Raw genomic sequence first — 17,540 nt, 5'->3', positions numbered from 1 at the left:
ATGTTGAGTGGCGAGAGAAATTAATAAGCGAATAGATTCTAACCTGGCCACTGGTGCAAAGGTTTCAGTATAGTCAATACCTTCTTGCTGACTATAGCCCTGAGCAACCATTTTGGCTTTGTTTCTTACAACTTCTCCTTTTTCGCTTAGCTTGTTTCTGAAGACCCACTTAGTTCCAATGATGTTAAATCCTTTTGGTCTTGGAACAAGATCCCAGACATCATTCCTTGTAAACTGATTTAGTTTTTCTTGCATGGCAATTATCCCGTCAGCATCCTTTAGAGCTTGATCAATAGAAGTTGGCTCAATAAGAGATACTAGACCAAATTGACGTTTTTCATTGTTCTTAAGGAATGCTCTTGTTCTGTTAGGATCTTCTTTCTTCCCAATGATAACATCTTCTGAATGAGCAGAGTTGAGTCTAGATGATCTTCTAATAGTTGGCTCTTCAGAAATTCAGAGATTCTCTAATGAAGCAACAACTTGATCTTCTGATACTTTGCTTCTGGGTTCTTCAGCGGTTGAATTAGAGATTTCTATATCTGCAAAATTCTCAAACTGCTTTGGCTTTTCAAGACCAAGCTTATCATCAAATCTGATATTGATTGATTCTTCCACAACCAATGTTTCAGTATTGTATACTCTGTAGCCTTTTGAGCGTTCCGAATATCTATCATACCCCAAAATTTTCCCATCCCATTTCTCTTATTCAAACTCAAATCAAAGTGCAATGCTCAAAGACATACCCACCTAAACAATGACTCAAGGAATTAGGGTTTTGATTTCTATATAGAAAACCAATGAATCAAAGGTTCCAATGCATTTCATATGGCTTATGATGTTTCAAACTATCTCCATGACAAAATTCAGGTTTCAATTCCAAGGATTGACCACTCATTTGCTCAGAAAGTCAACAGTCGACTAGTTTGACCTAAAAGTCAACTACGGTCAAAGTACAGTCAAAACTTCTGATTTTTTGTCAACAACTTCATTTTGAAGTATCATTCATCATTTGATAAAGGATTGATCATGATTCATCAAGAAAAGATCAGAAATCAACAAAACCAAAAGTTTCTAAATTAGGGTTTTCATAGGAGAAAGTCAACAGAACTTTGACCAGCCATAACTCTCACATGGAACATCAGAAATTTCCCATCCAAAGCTCATTTTGAAGGAAATTGAATGCTCTACAACTTTGTCTATCACATGTCAGGTCTAGAAATGCTTCATTTGAGAGATATGGATCAAAAGATTATAGGTCCTTTTTGAAAGTCAACCAAAAGCAGTTTTTTGTCAAAGCCCATATCATCAAGATAAATTCTTCAAATGGAAAAAAACTTCCGAAATTGGCTTGTAGAGGACATCTTGAGGTTTCCAAAAATTCCTAGAACTCCTCCATATCTTAAAAATTGAGGGAGATATGCCATGTCAAAGTTGGACAATTTTAAGGGAAAAAATGTGAAAGAAAAGGCCTCAAAATGGATTTTCTTGTGAAGGAGCCCAATCTTTTTTGGCCCAATCTTGTTCTACAAGTATCCAAGAGTCCAAAATCCATTTTCTACGAAATTATGTGATTTATTTGATTTATTATGATTTTTATTTCAACTAAAAAAAGAATTAAAATCAAGTAAATTGAAGGAAAAACAAATATTTGGTAAAGGATGTGATTTAGATCCAATATAATCACCAATAATGTCTCAATATCAATCAAATTTCGTGCATATGTGATTAGAATAGATTTGGTTCATTTTAAAGCCAAATTTATAAGTTCTTTAAACAATATTTCAAGCAAATTTTGGCCAAATTGCAAATCAAGGATTTGATTGGATTTTGTCCAAATTAGTTGACCTAAATCCTTCATTATATAAACACAATCAATTGCAAACCCCAAGGTCACGAATTCTGCAGTCAAAAAGCTCCTTCAAGCCTTCAAAATCCAAGAATAAACTCAAGATCATTTTTGGTGATTGAGGAAGATTCAGGGAGACTTAAAGACTCTGACGTGTTCTCTGGACCATTCTGAAGCTGTATCGATCCTCACCTACATTCACAGAGCCAAGAACCATCCTCCATAACTCACGGTTTGTTCAATATTTCTCAAACTCGATTTTGCAATTGTACGCATTATTCATGAATTTGAATTGCATATATGTGTTTCGTATGTTGTTTTGATTGATTCTGGAAATTGAATTGCGTTTACATGTTGATTTGAGTGATGTGCCATTATTAGGGTTTTGAGTTTTGTTTTAGGGCTTTCAGGTACAGGCGAAATTAGCCCAAAATTAGGCCATTGTTGTGTTCAGGACGATGGAATGAATTCATCTATGGTTTTAGAATTGATTTTTGTTGCATGTATTAGGATTTGTGTGCTTGCAGGCTTGTAGCGATGGAAGTGTGTCTGTAGGTAAAACCCAGGTCTAAGACGACAGCTGGGTGAGGAAGATGAAGGCGTGTCTTCATACTGTTGGCTGATTTAAATTTCATGCGTCTGTTTTTTCCTTTAATTATTATTGTATATTTTATCTATTGAAACCATGTGACAAACAAGCAAAGCGCGTGGATGAGTTGGTGGCGAGAGAATTGCATGAAACCAAGGTTGGGGGTTCGGACCCTCATGCCAACATTAATTTTTATGAAGTACAAAACCTCCTGATCTGGTACGTGCTGTCCACATCTATGCACTGTACCCCTCTCAAATCCAACCATCAGAGCACTTTCCAAGCAGATCCAACGTCCCATGACGTGCTGGCACACCATGCATCCCCACCAGCCTGCCACACAGGATCATAAGCTAAGAATTTTATAATTTCTTTTATTTTTTTAATATATGAACTCTTTTTATTCCTTTTCTTTTATTTTTTTTCTCATAATTTCTTTTATTTTTACTTATTATAAAAATTAGTTTTTTTTTATAAAATTATAATTATTTATTTTATCGAAAGTTCGATTTTTTTTTAATATTTATTAATAATTGTTTTTTAGCTTAAATTCAATTCTTTCTTTTTACAAATGTTTTTTTATCAATTAAATAATTAGGATTTAATCCCCTAATTATTTAATTGACATATTAAATCGAACTTTCGACCTTTTTTTAATTTTTGGCATTATTTAAATCTTTTAATTTTTAATGGTTTCTAACCCTGATTTATCCCGGTAAATCAGGGTTGTAGATCAGTGAATGCACTAAAATTTCTCGTCTTCTTACCTAATTTTTCAGGGTTAATCAAAAATCCTTCAGCCACCCGCCATACCAGATCGAAAAGCAAAGTTTCTGACTTTTTATTAATTTAATATCATTTTACTTTTATTTTTGCCTTATAGATTAAATTAGGGTTTGCTTCAACCGTCAATGAATTACTCCTACACTCACCCCTTTTATTTTGCCTTCATTGATTTTCAGGGTTAACCAACCGATTAAAGCTCGAACCTTCAGTAACCCTAAACTCGTTCTTTTTTAACCCTTATATTATTACTTGTGTTTAACCCATTGTTTTATTTGGGTTATATTATTGCTTCTTCCCCTTCCCCATGGCTATATATTTTGTAACTGCTCCTGGATTGTATTGTGTGGCCTTGAAGGCACTTAACTGTTATGCATTATATTATAACTGCGTGGTTAGTAATTTAGGGCGTGAAAACCTCGAATTAAATTTAGAATAATTAATTACAAGATAATTATCTGAATTGAATCACGTGATTGTGCACCCACACACCTTTTATGGTAACCCTTTTATTGCCTGTTGCATGTTGCCTCAGCAAATGTTGCCCTCAGTTCATTCTCATCACTAAAGACCATACGTCCCTATGATGCTGCCGTCGATTATATGATCTCGTCCATCAAGGTTGCCTCCAAATATGATGTGATAGTCCCTTTCGATTGCTGAGGTGTCCTCTTTTGTTGCCAAATAATGACTATTCTTATCCTTCCCTTAGACTACCTGCCCTCTCCATGGAAGGGACAGTCTTGTGGCGAACGATAATTTCGACGACCCTTCAACCTCCAAATAAAAGGACTTCCTACCCTCTTATGGTATGGATAGTCCCGAGAGGCTAAAAGAACTCTTTTACAATGTTAAGGTAATTACCTCCTAATTGCTAGCTCTGGTTTAAATCCTTTTCTACTCTTTTCTCAAAAACCTTAAAAAAGGCTACGCTTATTTACAAGCTAAAGTCTTATTTCATTTCTAAACTTTTTTCAAACATTTCAAAGTGAGCTAAGCAATTAAGAGCCCACGGAAAACCATGGGTGCAAGGGGTGCTTTACACCTTCCCTTTGTATAAATTGCCCCCCGAACTCAAGATTTCTTTTAAAAGGTTTTTTTCTATTCTTTTAGCCTTTCTTTAATTTGGATAAAATAAAAGTCGGTGGCGACTCTTGCTTACCGCGACATTTCTTTAAAGTCAGTTCACCGTATTACAATATCCAAGAAGGAAACACTTTTGTGCCTTAGAATCAAACTTATGCAGATGATCTTTAGTGTTCAGAATATAACATACACATCCAAATGGATGGAAATATGAAATATTGGGCTTTTTGTTCTTCCACAATTCATAAGGAGTCTTATTGAGAATAGGTCTTATGGAGATTCTATTCTGAATATAACATGCAGTGTTCATTGCTTCTGCCCAGAAATGCTTAGCCATATTGGTATCATTGATCATGGTTCTGGCCATTTCTTGTAGAGTCCTATTCTTTCGCTCTACAACTCCATTTTGTTGTGGAGTTCTAGGGCAAGAGAAATCTTGGGCAATACCTTTATCTTTGAAATAAATCTCAAAGAATCTGTTCTCAAATTCGCCACCATGATCACTTCTGACCTTTATGATTTTACACTCTTTCTCAGATTGAATCTGAGTGCAGAAATCAAAGAACACTGTATGAGACTCGTCCTTGTGTTTCAAGAACTTTACTAACGTCCATCTGCTATAATCATCTACAATGACTAATCCATATTTCTTCCCTCTAACAGATGCTGTTTTGACTGGGCCAAACAGATCAATGTGCAGAAGTTTTAGCGGCCTAGAGGAAGAGACAACATTCTTAGACTTGAATGCAGGTTTGGAAAACTTCCCTTTGTGACATGCTTTGCAAAGAGCATCTGATTTATATTTCAGATTAGGGAGTCCTCTGACCAGATTATGTTTGTTAATATGAGAAATCTTTCTCAAACTAGCATGACCTAATCTTCTGTGCCAGACCCATTGCTCTTCACTAACATGCATAAGACAAGTTACCTTCTGATTCTTAGGATCTTGAAGATCAATCTTGTAAATGTTTTCCTTTCTCTTTCCTGTAAATAGGATTGAGCCATCCTTCTGACTAATAGCTTTACAAGACTTTTGATTAAAGATTATGTCATAACCATTGTCACTTAATTGACTTATGGACAATAAGTTATGAGCAAATCCATCCACTAGCAGAACATTAGTTATGAAAGGAGAGTTACCAATACTTATGGTTCCTGAGCCAATGATCCTGCCCTTCTGGTTTCCTCAAAACTTAACTTCTCCAGCAGATTTAAGCACCAGGTCTTGGAACATAGACCTTTTTCCCGTCATGTGCCGCGAGCACCCAGAGTCCAGGTACCATGACATGTTTTCATTTGTCTTCTTTGCAGCCAAGGATATCTGCAATAGGGATAATCTTTTCCTTAGGTACCGACAATTTCTTGGGTCCTTTCTTGTTAGTTCTCCTCAAATTCTGATTGAACTTGGGTTTAGCATGATAAATAACAAGAGGTACCGCATGATATTCCTTGGTTTGACCAACATAATATTTTCTATTTTGTGTCACATGCTTCTTAGTGTGTGTAATGTGAAAACTCTTAGCATGTGATGTGAGCCTTATATCATGGGAGTGGCCATACTTGAACTGATCATACAAGGGCCTGTATGTGATTTTCATATCATCCACAAATTCAAGTTTGTATGGGGTTTCACCCTCATAGCCTATGCCAACTCTCTTGTTTCCACTAACTGCATATATCATAGAGGCAAGTTGACTTCTTCCAATACCTCTAGATAAAAATTTTCTAAAACTCAAGTCATATTCCTTAAGAATATTGTTCATACTTGGACTAGATTTTTCTGAACCAGAAGATATTCAACATCTTTGGATAATTTCAAAACTTTTTCCTTAAGTTCAGAATTTTCTACTTCAAGCTTCTTAGTTTCAAATTCAAATAGCTTCTTCAGCTTTTTGTATTTTATACTAAGTTGAGCTTTGAGTTCCAGAACTTTAGTTAGACTAGAAACTAACTCTTCTCTATATAGTTCAGAAAATACCTCTTCAGAGTCTGAGTCTGATTCTGATGTAGATTCTGATCCATCATCAACCGTGGCCATGAGCGCAATGTTTGCCTGCTCATCTTCAGAGTTTGATTCAGATTCTGATGAATCTGAATCGTCCTAAGTAGCCATAAGGCCGTTCTTCTTTTGAAACTTCTTCTTGGGCTTCTCCCTCTGAAGCTTTGGACACTCACTCTTGTAATGACCTGGCTCCTTGCATTCAAAGCACGTGACCTTCTTTTTGTCAGATCTTTTGATTCCAGAAGATTCTCCTCTTTCAGGTTTTTTGGAACTTCTGAAGTTCTTGAACTTCCTTTGTTTACTCTTCCAGAGTTGGTTTACCCTTCTGGAGATCATGGACAATTCATCATCTTCTTCTGATTCTGATTCTGACTCTTCAAAATCTTCTTCTTCAGCCTGAAAAGCGTTAGTGCAATTTTTATTATTAGACTTTAATGCAATGGACTTACCTTTCTTTTGAGGTTCATTAGCATTCAGCTCTAATTCATGACTTCTCAGGGCGCTGATCAACTCTTCAAGAGAGACTTCATTCAGATTCTTAGCAATCTTGAATTCAGTCACCATTGGGCCCAATCATCTGGGCAAGTTTTTGATGATCTTCTTGGCGTGATCAGCCTTTGTATATCCCTTGTCAAGCACTCTTAATCCAGCAGTTAGAGTTTGAAATCTTAAGAACATTGCTTCAATGTTTTCATCATCCTCCATCTTGAAGGCTTCACACTTCTGGATTAAAGCAAGAGCTTTAGTCTCCTTGACTTGGGCATTCCCTTCATGAGTCATCTTCAAGGATTCAAAAATGTCATGGGCAGTTTCTCTGTTTGATATCTTCTCATATTCAGCATGAGAAATAACATTCAGCAGAATAGTCCTTGATTTGTGATGATTTTTGAATTGTTTCTTTTGATCATCACTCATTTCTTGTCTTGACATCTTTAATCCACTAGCATTTACAGGATGTCTGTAACCATCCACAAGTAGATCCCATACGTCACCATCTAGACTAAGAAAGTAACTTTCCAATCTATCTTTCCAGTATTAAAAGTTTTCACCATCAAATACTGGTGGTCTAGAATATCCATTTCCATTGTTGTTTTATTCATTAGAAACAGGTGCAGCAGTTGATGCAGCTGTTGATGGATCAACCATATTGACTTAGTGTTTTTCTCTTCCTGAATCTTTTTCTAACATGGTTAAGTGCTTGCACCTAGAACCAGCGCTCTGATGCCAATTGAAGGATAGAAAAACACTTAGAAAGGGGGGGGGGGGTCTGAATAAGTGTGACTTTAAAAACTCTTAAGATAAAAACAATGAACACAATTATTTTTATCCTGGTTCGTTGTTAACGAAACTACTCCAGTCCACCCCCTTAGAGTGATTTACCTCAACTGAGGAATTAATCCACTAATCAATCTTGATTACAATGGTTTTCCACTTAGATACCTTCTAAGTCTTCTAGAGTATACTGATCACAACTTGATCACTCTAGAAATACACCACTTAGATAACTTCTAAGTCTTCTACAGTCTACTGATCTCACTGATCACTCTAGGAACCTTTTACAATCAATGTAAAATAAATGTTTACAAGAGTATGAATTTGCTTCTTAAAAAAAGCTATAATCACAACTGTGATATTTCTCTTAAGTTCTAAGCTTAACTCTCACTAAATATTACAATAGTTGTGAGGTTGAAGATGAAGTTCGTGAGCATTGAGTTTGACAGCGTTTTTGTATAATGCGCAAGTGTTTTGTTGAGCTTCACATCAGAGCTTCTATATATAGGCGTTTAAGAAGATGACCGTTGGGAGCATTTAATGCGTTGCGTGTATAGTACAGCTCTGCATTTAATGTTTCACACTTTTGTCAACTACCTCGAGCCATGCTTTTGCTACTTTTACTGACTTTGCCTTTTGTAGCTTCTAACGTTCCTTTTGCCAGTCAGAGTATCCTGTCATCTTGTACTTGCTTCTGATCTCAGATTTGTGAATACAATGTTTGAATAATCAGAGTCATTCAGCTTGGTGCAGAGCATCTTCTTATCTGCAGAATTTGAAGTTCTTGAGCATGATACCATAAGAACTTCAGTGCTTCTACTTTTGATCTCGTGTTCTTCTGATGCTTCATAGACCATGTTCTGATTCTGCTTGACCATCTTCTGATGTCTTGCGATTGCATGTTCTGATGTTGCAATCTTGAACCTTCTGAGTCAGTGCTTCTGAGCGTTGAATTGTGCATACTCTTTATGTATTTCCTAAAATGGAAAATGTAAAGGATTAGAGTACCACATTGTCTTATAGAAAATTCATATACATTTTTATCATCAAAACAAGAATATTGATCAGAACAAATCTTGTTCTAACAATCAGCATCACAATATCCTACTAAGTTGTATTCTTCAGATCTTCTGTAGACTAAACCAACATTAGTATTATCTTTCAGATACCTAAGAATACTCTTAAAAGCAGTTAAGTGAGATTCTCTAGGATCTGATTGAAATCTAGCACACAAGCATACACTGAATAAAATATCAGGTCTAGAAGCAGTTAGATAGAGAAGAGATCCTATCATATCTCTGTAGATCTTCTGATATACCTTCTTGCTTACCTCATCATTACCTAATACGCACGTTGGATGCATTGAAGTTTTTACTTCTTTGCTTTAAGAAAGATTGAACTTCTTTAGAAGCTCTTTGACATACTTAGTTTGATGAACATAAGTTCCTTCAAAAGTTTGATTAATATTCTGGATGGGCAGAGTTGATTCTAGAGGATCTTCTGAGTGTTGGCTCTTTAGAAATTCTGAGATTCTCTAAAGACGCTGCAACTTGATCTTCTCAATCATCCTTTCCCTTGGGTTCTTCATGATCTGAGTTAGAGATATCTATATCTGCAAAATTCTCAAACTGCTTTGGCTTTTCAAGACCAAGTTTATCATCAAATCTGATATTGATTGATTCCTCAACTATCAGAGTTTCAGTATTGTATACTCTGTAGACCTTAGAGCGTTCAGAATATCCAAGAAGGAAACACTTTTGAGCTTTAAAATCAAACTTGTTTAGATGATCTTTAGTATTCAGAATATAACATAGACATCCAAATGGATAGAAATACGAAATGTTGGGCTTTCTGTTCTTCCATAATTCATAAGGAGTCTTCTTAAGAATAGGTCTTATGGAGATTCTGTTCTGAATATAACAAGCTGTGTTAATTGCTTCTGCCCAAAAATGCTTAGCCATATTAGTCTCATTGATCATGGTTTTGGCCATTTCTTGTAGAGTCATATTCTTTCGTTCAACAACTCCATTTTGTTGTGGAGTTCTAGGACAAGAGAAATCATGGGCAATACTATTTTCTTTGAAATAAACTTTAAAGAGTCGGTTCTCAAATTCACCACCATGATCACTTCTGACTTTTATGATTTTGCATTCCTTTTCAGATTGAATCTGAGTACAGAAGTCAAAGAACACAGAATGTGCCTCATCCTTGTGTTTTAAGAACTTTACCCAAGTCCATCTGCTATAGTCGTCTACGATGAACAATACATATTTCTTGCCTCTGATTGAAGTTGTTTTGACTGGGCCAAAAAGATCAATGTTCAGAAGTTCTAAAGGCCTAGAGGAAGAGACAATATTTTTAGACTTGAACGCAGGTTTTGAAACTTCCCTTTCTAACATGCTTCACAAAGAGCATCTGATTTATATATAAGATTAGGCAGTCCTCTGACCAGATTGAGTTTGTTAATCTGAGAGATCTTTCTCAAACTAGCATGACCCAATCTTCTATGCCAGACCCACTACTCTTCGCTAATAGACATAAGGCAAGTAAACTTTTGATTCTTAAGATCCGAAAGATCAATCTTATAAATGTTGTTCTTTCTCTTGCCTGTAAATAGGATTGAGCCATCCTTCTAACTAATAGCTTTACAAGACTTTTGATTAAAGATTATGTCATAACCATTGTTACTTAATTGACTTATGGACAATAAGTTATGAGCTAATCGAATAAAAGAACATTAGTTATAGAGGGAGAATTACCAATACATATGGTTCCTGGGCCTATGATTTTTCCCTCCAAACTTTACTTCTCCAGCAGATTTAAGTTCCAAATCTTGGAACATAGACCTTCTTCCCGTCAAGTGACGTGAGCACCCAAAGTATAGGTACCATGACATGTCTGTCTTTTGAGCTGTGAAGGAGACCTGCAACAGCAATTATCTTATCCTTAGGTACCCACATTCTTTTGGGTCCTTTGGGGTTAGTCCTTCTCACGTTCTGTTTGAAATGATATTTCACATAAGTTTTACCAGAATATGCAATAGCATTTTTCTTTGGGTGTGTGATGTGGAAACCCTTAGAGTGAGATGTGTGTTTAATGTCATGAGAGTGACCATATATAAACTGTTCATGCAGAGGTTTATATTTAATAATAATCTCATCAACAGGTTCTACTTTATATGGGACTTCTCCCTCAAATCCTATACATATTCTTTTGTTTCCACTCACCCCATAGATCATAGAGGCTAACTGGCTTCTGCCGATACCTCTAGATAAGAACCTTCTGAAGCTCAAGTCATATTATTTCAAAATATTGATAGTGCTTGGAATAGACTTTTCTGAACTTGAAGATGTTTCAACATCTTTAGACAAATTTAAAACTTTTTCTTTCAGTTCAGATTTTTCTATTTCAAGTCTCTTAGTTTCAGATGCAAAGTGCTTTTTGAGCTTTTTGTATTTGATACTAAGTTGACTCTTGACTTCCATAAGTTTTGATAAGCTGGAAACTAAATCATCTCTAGTAAGTTCAGAAAATACCTCATCAGAGTCTGAATCAGAAGTAGATTCTGCACTACCATCAACTGTTGCCATAAGTGCTATGTTGGCTTGCTCATCTTTAGAGTCTGATTCTTGATTAGAAGAATTTGAGTCATCCCAGGTATCCATCATGCCTTTCTTCTTTTCAAATATTTTCTTGGGCTTTTCCCTCTGAAGCTTTGGACATTCATTCATGTAGTGTCCAGGTTCCTTGGATTCATAACAGACAAATTTCTTCTTGCCAGATCTTCTGTGATCCGAAAATTCTCCCTTTTCAGGTCTTTTGAAGTTCTTGAATCTTCTCTGCTTGCTCTTCCAGAGTTGATTCACCCTTCTGGATAGAAGAGATAACTCATCTTCTTTTGACTCTGACTGGTCAGATCCTTCTTCTTCTGCCAGAAAAAGCGTTAGCACAGTTTTTATTTTTAGATTTTAATGCAATTGACTTACCTTTCTTCTGAGGTTCATTTGCATCCAGCTCAATCTTGTGACTTCTCAAGGCACTAATTAGCTCTTCAAGAGACACCTCATTCAGATTCTTGGAAATCTTGAATGCTGTAACCATTGGTCCCTATCTTCTAGGAAGACTTCTGATTATCTTTTTAACGTGATCAGCTTTTGTGTATCCCTAGTCAAGAACTCTTAATCCAGCTATTAGAGTTTGGAATCTCGAGAACATTGCTTCAATGTTTTTATCATCTTCCATTCTGAAAGCTTCATATTTCTGTATAAGAGCTAGAGCCTTTGTCTCCTTTACTTGAGCATTTCCCTCATGAGTCATCTTTAGAGATTCAAAGATATCATGAGTTGTTTCTCTGTTTGTTATCTTCTCATAGTCAGCATGAGATATGCATTCAGCATAATGGTTCTTGATTTGTGATGATTCTTGAACATCTTCTTTTGGTCATCACTCATAGCATGTCTGGTGAGCTTGACTCCTTGAGCAGAAACTGGATGTGTGTAACCATCCAACACTAGATCCCATAAGTCACCATCTTGACAAAGAAAGTAACTATCAAGTCTATCTTTTTAATACTCAAAGTTCTCACCATCAAAGACTGGTGGTCTATTGTAACCATTGAAGCTACTGCTTCCATTGTTACCATTGTTGTTTTTATCAATAGGAGTTGAAATTGTTGTTTCAACCATTTTATGTTTTTCTCCCCGAATCTTTTATCCAACACAGTTAAGTGCTTGCACCTAGAACGGGCGCTCTGGTGCCAATTGAAGGAGTGAAAAACACTTAGAAAGGGGGGATTGAATAAGGGTTTGATCAAAAAATGGTAGACAAAAATAAATCACACAATTATTTTTATCTTGGTTCGTTGTTAACTAAACTAATCCATTCCACCCATGACAATGTGATTTACCTCAACTGAGGATTTAATCCACTAATCAAACCGATTACAATGGTTATCCACTTAGAACTCTCTAAGTCTTATAGAGTATACAGATCACAACTTGATCACTCTAGGAACTTCCTTTTACAATCAATGTAAAATAAATATTACAAGAGTTTAATGTGCTTCTTAAAAGATGTAATCACCAAGTGATATTTCTCTTAAGTTCTAGTTCTTAACACTCACTAAGATATTACAAAGTTGTGAGGTTGAAGATGAAATTCTTCTTTGCTTTAGTCTGATTTCAGTTTGACAGCATTTTGGTATATTTGCGCAAGAGTTCTCTCTTTGCTTCTGAATCAGAACTTCTATATATAGGCGTTGAGGAAAAGTGACTGTTGGGAGCATTTAATGCTTTGCGGGAATAGTACACTGCTGCATTTAATGTTTCACTCTTTTGTCAACTACCTCGAGCCATGCTTCAGCTGCTTTTACTGACTTTGCCTTTTGTAGCTTCAAACATTCCTTTTGTAAGTCAGAGATTTGACGTTATAGCCTTTTCAACTTGTACTTGCTTTTGTACTCAGACCATTGGATTAACATTTGAATATCAGAGTCTTCAGCTTTGGTGCCGATGCAACTTCTGTCTTCAGACTTTGAAGTGCTTTAAGCGTGATACCATCAGAGCTTCAGAACATTGCTTCTGACTGCCATCTTCTGATGCTTTCCAGATCATGTTCTAATTTCTTCAAGACCATCTTCTGATGTCTAACAGAGCATGTTCTGATGAAGCCATCCAGAACTTCTGGGTCAGTGCTTCTGAACGCTGATTTTGTACATATTCTGTTAGACATTTCTTGAAACGGATAACGTGAATAATGTTATTATCAAAATTCATATATAATGTTATTATAAAAACTAAGAATATTGGTCAGAACATTTCTTGTTCTAACACCTTAATGTGTGAAGATAATTGAGAACTCATGGCTAGAAAAACTTCTTCTCAGTCCAGCATCCAGGTTCTTAACCTAATAAGTACTAAGTCTCCCGTCAAAGTACTTACCAGCTTCTCAGTTATAATTTGCTACTCACACTAGGTCATTCTGACTGATTACCTCTTCACATTTGAACTTTCTTTTCTTGGCAAATGAACTACAAAGAAACTGAAGATCTTGAGATGATGTTGTGACATCAGATATGACATCATCCTTCATGGTTCTTGGTTAAGATCTTTAATGTAAAGTTGAAAATACTCGGGGTAATAACAGAATAATCCAATTATCAGCAATATCCAGGCATATCAAGGGATATAGTAGCCAGCATCTCAATAAGCTTTTCTTCTGACTTTCATTCTGATTTTGAGATGATGAATGCCATAGTCTGTACATATAGAGGAGATTCCCTCATTTAGGTTTCTGGAACAAACTTAGTTATAGCATGACATTGAATTAGTTAGATTCATCTGACTTCCTTGATTCAAAACAACACTACCCTTTCTGGATAACAACTAGGGTAGTACACATTCATGACCATATTTCACTGTGGTAGAGTCACAGTATTCAGCTCCAACAACTGCTCTATGGTTATGAATGACACAATACATATCTGGTTCCATTGATCAGAGGAAAATGCCAGATGTAAGCTCTTCTTAATTTAAATCATAAAGGATCAGAAATGAATACCTTCATGAGTTTTCTTGTGGCACTGAGCTTTTACTTCTAACATAATTTGAGTAGAAGCACATGTTAATCGTTTCCTGATTAACTTATAGTCAAATGTCTCCTCTTCCAGACCAGGAGTAGGTTCCAAACTTAATGTTATCATACTACATTAGTTTAGCACCAGATCATCTGTTCTTCAGCTGGTAGCTGCATACCAGTTCTTTAATGTCCCAACACCTGGTAGGACATTTGTTCCTCCTTCTAGGAACACCCCAGCCTTGAAATTTTCAAGGTACACACTTGCAGATGATTATGAATATCATTGATCAGTTGACATTCATCATCTCTAATAAACCATGCCATTATGAGTGGACTTGAGAGATTACTCAAGTATCTTTGACACATTAATATAGCTATCAATATCTACCATACATTCTATTGAATATAAATAACCCTAGGGTTTCTCAGAGACTATGCCACGGAAAATAGTCATACCTCAAGAGAATTCACATAATGCTTATTTCAAGTGTTAGTTGTAAGCATGACAACTACAGATTGATTGTTGCTCAATCTTGCACAATGCTTGCTTCTGCACCAAGCAACAGACTAGACCTAGCCAATATCCTGACTTGTTGAACACGCATAAATACAAAGGTTACCTTATCAATATCTTCACTCCCGCATGAAGGTTTTGATGCGATTCTTCTCTGTCCATAGGTACCGGTCGAATTAGTTCTAAAATTCAAATTCTTCACTCCCGCATGAAGTCTTTGGATTTAGTACTCCTTGTTCCAGTGTCACAGCTCTATATCAGGTTGGTCTAATCTTCAAATATAGGTCCATCCTCCACTTCAAAGGACCATACAATATGAACATTCCTTGTTCAAACACTCTTCCACCTTTACTACAACCAGAATATATCCCTCATGGATCTCATCCAGAAACAGACAGGATGCCTGCTCTGATACCAATTGAAATTCCGGTATGACAGACTCAAAATGTCATTCACGATGTCAAGACATGTGATCTATTATTAATGTAGCAGAGGCAGGACAAAAAGATGCCCCAACTTTTTATTACTCCTAAGAAGGAGTCATTGAGACCTGGGATCACATATGTTCAATCAACATAACTAGATTATGAAGATTATATGGTTCTGTACAGGAATAGCTAACACTTCTTAACCTAATGTTATACACAATGTCATAACATCCATGACTGAAAAACAATACAATGCAGAAGATAAATAACACAGTTAATTGTTAACCCAGTTCGGTCTAACTACCTACTATGGGGGCTACCAAGCCAGGAAGAGGATTTCACTATCAGTAGTACTATTTTATGTAAACAACCTCAGGTTTTCAGATAAACAACCTCTAGTTTACCTATCCATTACCCAATGCAATTTTATCTCAAACATCCATCCAAGACAAGTGGACCTGTGCTCACTCCCTAGTGATAACTAACTGTTACAACCCTGCAACAACTATTTACACAATTAACAATGAACAATAACTGGGTCTTGCTTCACAACTTCAATCAAGATTACAATACTCAACTCTTACCTACAGGTTTTAAGTGAGAATAATCACTTCTCTTACCTACAGGTTTCAAGAAGGACATGGCAGCCATCCCACAACTTGGGTGGTCTACCTATAGAAACCCTAATGACTACATCGTAATTAGACAAGGTTTTCTATCTTTTTAAAACTAGGTTACAAAGATTTCTATATATAACCTGATCCCAATTGGACTTGGGCTTACAAATCGCAACACTCCTTGCTGTTACAAATCTGCAAAAATCTTCTGCTACAATTAAGGTCTTTTTATCTCCTAAATTACAAACTGTTGAATCTTCAATCTTCTGATCTGATTCTTCCTGAATCTTCAATCTTCTGATCTGATTCTTCAAATATTCTTTTGACCTTTAAATATGCGCCACATATGATTACCAAATATTCCACGAATATCTTGTATCTGTTGAGTAACAAACTGAATCTTCCTTCCAGTTCTGCAGGCGCGATGTCATGAGTTGATGTCATGACATTCCATCTAACATCTTGCTTGTACCTTTTTTGTTCTTTTTGTATTCGCAAGATTCACATACAAGTTATATTTTGCTGCTATTATGTTTTAGCCAAACATAGATGCCAAACAACCAATAAAAGCACTAACAAAAAGTATTAACTACTTGAAATCAAATAGATAAAAACTGGAAACATAAAACACAACTTTCATTTCATTTTGCTCATAGCCACCCCCTAGGTTTCAAATATGATTTTCTTCTAATTTCTTGTAAACATTATTTTAGATCTATTTCATGAATTTCTTTTGTCTATTAGAATCTGATTCAGTAACAGAAACTGATGCATAGATCTTAAATGGTTGAATTACTAGTTTGTTGCACAGTTTTTTTAAAGTGCAATTAATCAAATGGATCTACCGAGATCCAAAACATCATCTAGTCATTGAAAACAAACAATAGGTTTCAAGGTTAATAATAAATGAACCAAGACTTTAGAACTTACGAAGTCACATATCTTCAGTTGGTGCATGTGAGGATTTGACCTGTTATGAAAAAAAATCCAAAAGAAACAACCAAAAATCAATATTCTGTTATGTTCTCTTTGAGATATGAAGCCAATATGCACCTCTTTTTCAGATTTATATCCAATTTATTCTACTTGTAATAATCATTAAACACTGAATAAAACATATTGTTTGGAAAAAGAAGGACTAAACATTGACTAAAGTTAGCCAGAAAACATAAGTAAACTCATTGTGACATTTCAACAAACACCTTGTTTACAAAAATCACCTAAGTTTATACTCAATCTTACTTGAAATCATCTCATTTCAGAAATGAATAGGATGAGAAAGAAACAATATTACCACTTCAGTAAAACAGGAACAAAACCTGCAGAGTATCAAAACAGGCCATGGTCAATACAAAGTTCAATTTAAAGAAGAGACAACATGTACAAAATCAGGATCATAAAGAGTAAATGTTTACGTACTTTTGTAACATTCATGATTTCAATGATGAGGACGAAGTGTATCCAATGTCAAGAGAATACCTGAGTTAAAGTGTGAAGATGAAGAAGACGACAACGCTAGGCTCCGGCGAGGTTGCGGCAACAAAACACTGGCGAAGATGCAATGACGCTACGGCTATGTCGGTTGCGGCGAAGACCAATTGATTTTTAGGTTTTTGAATTGTGTTTGATGTTGAGTAATTTTGTTGAGCAAAGTACCGTTGTAGGAACAGTTTTGTTTAATTTGAAGAATTACAATAACAGTAAAGTATAGATAACTTCTGTTTCAATTGACATAACAATTTAGTGTAGTGTCTTAGTGGTAGTTACTTAGTGCAATTAAGTTTAAAACCAAGGTTCGATTCTCACCACTATCCTAGTTCTCAT

Source organism: Vicia villosa, linkage group LG3 (genome assembly GCF_029867415.1).
Source record: "Vicia villosa cultivar HV-30 ecotype Madison, WI linkage group LG3, Vvil1.0, whole genome shotgun sequence".
Taxonomy (NCBI): Eukaryota; Viridiplantae; Streptophyta; class Magnoliopsida; order Fabales; family Fabaceae; genus Vicia; species Vicia villosa.
Note: the sequence above shows the minus strand (reverse complement) of the source record.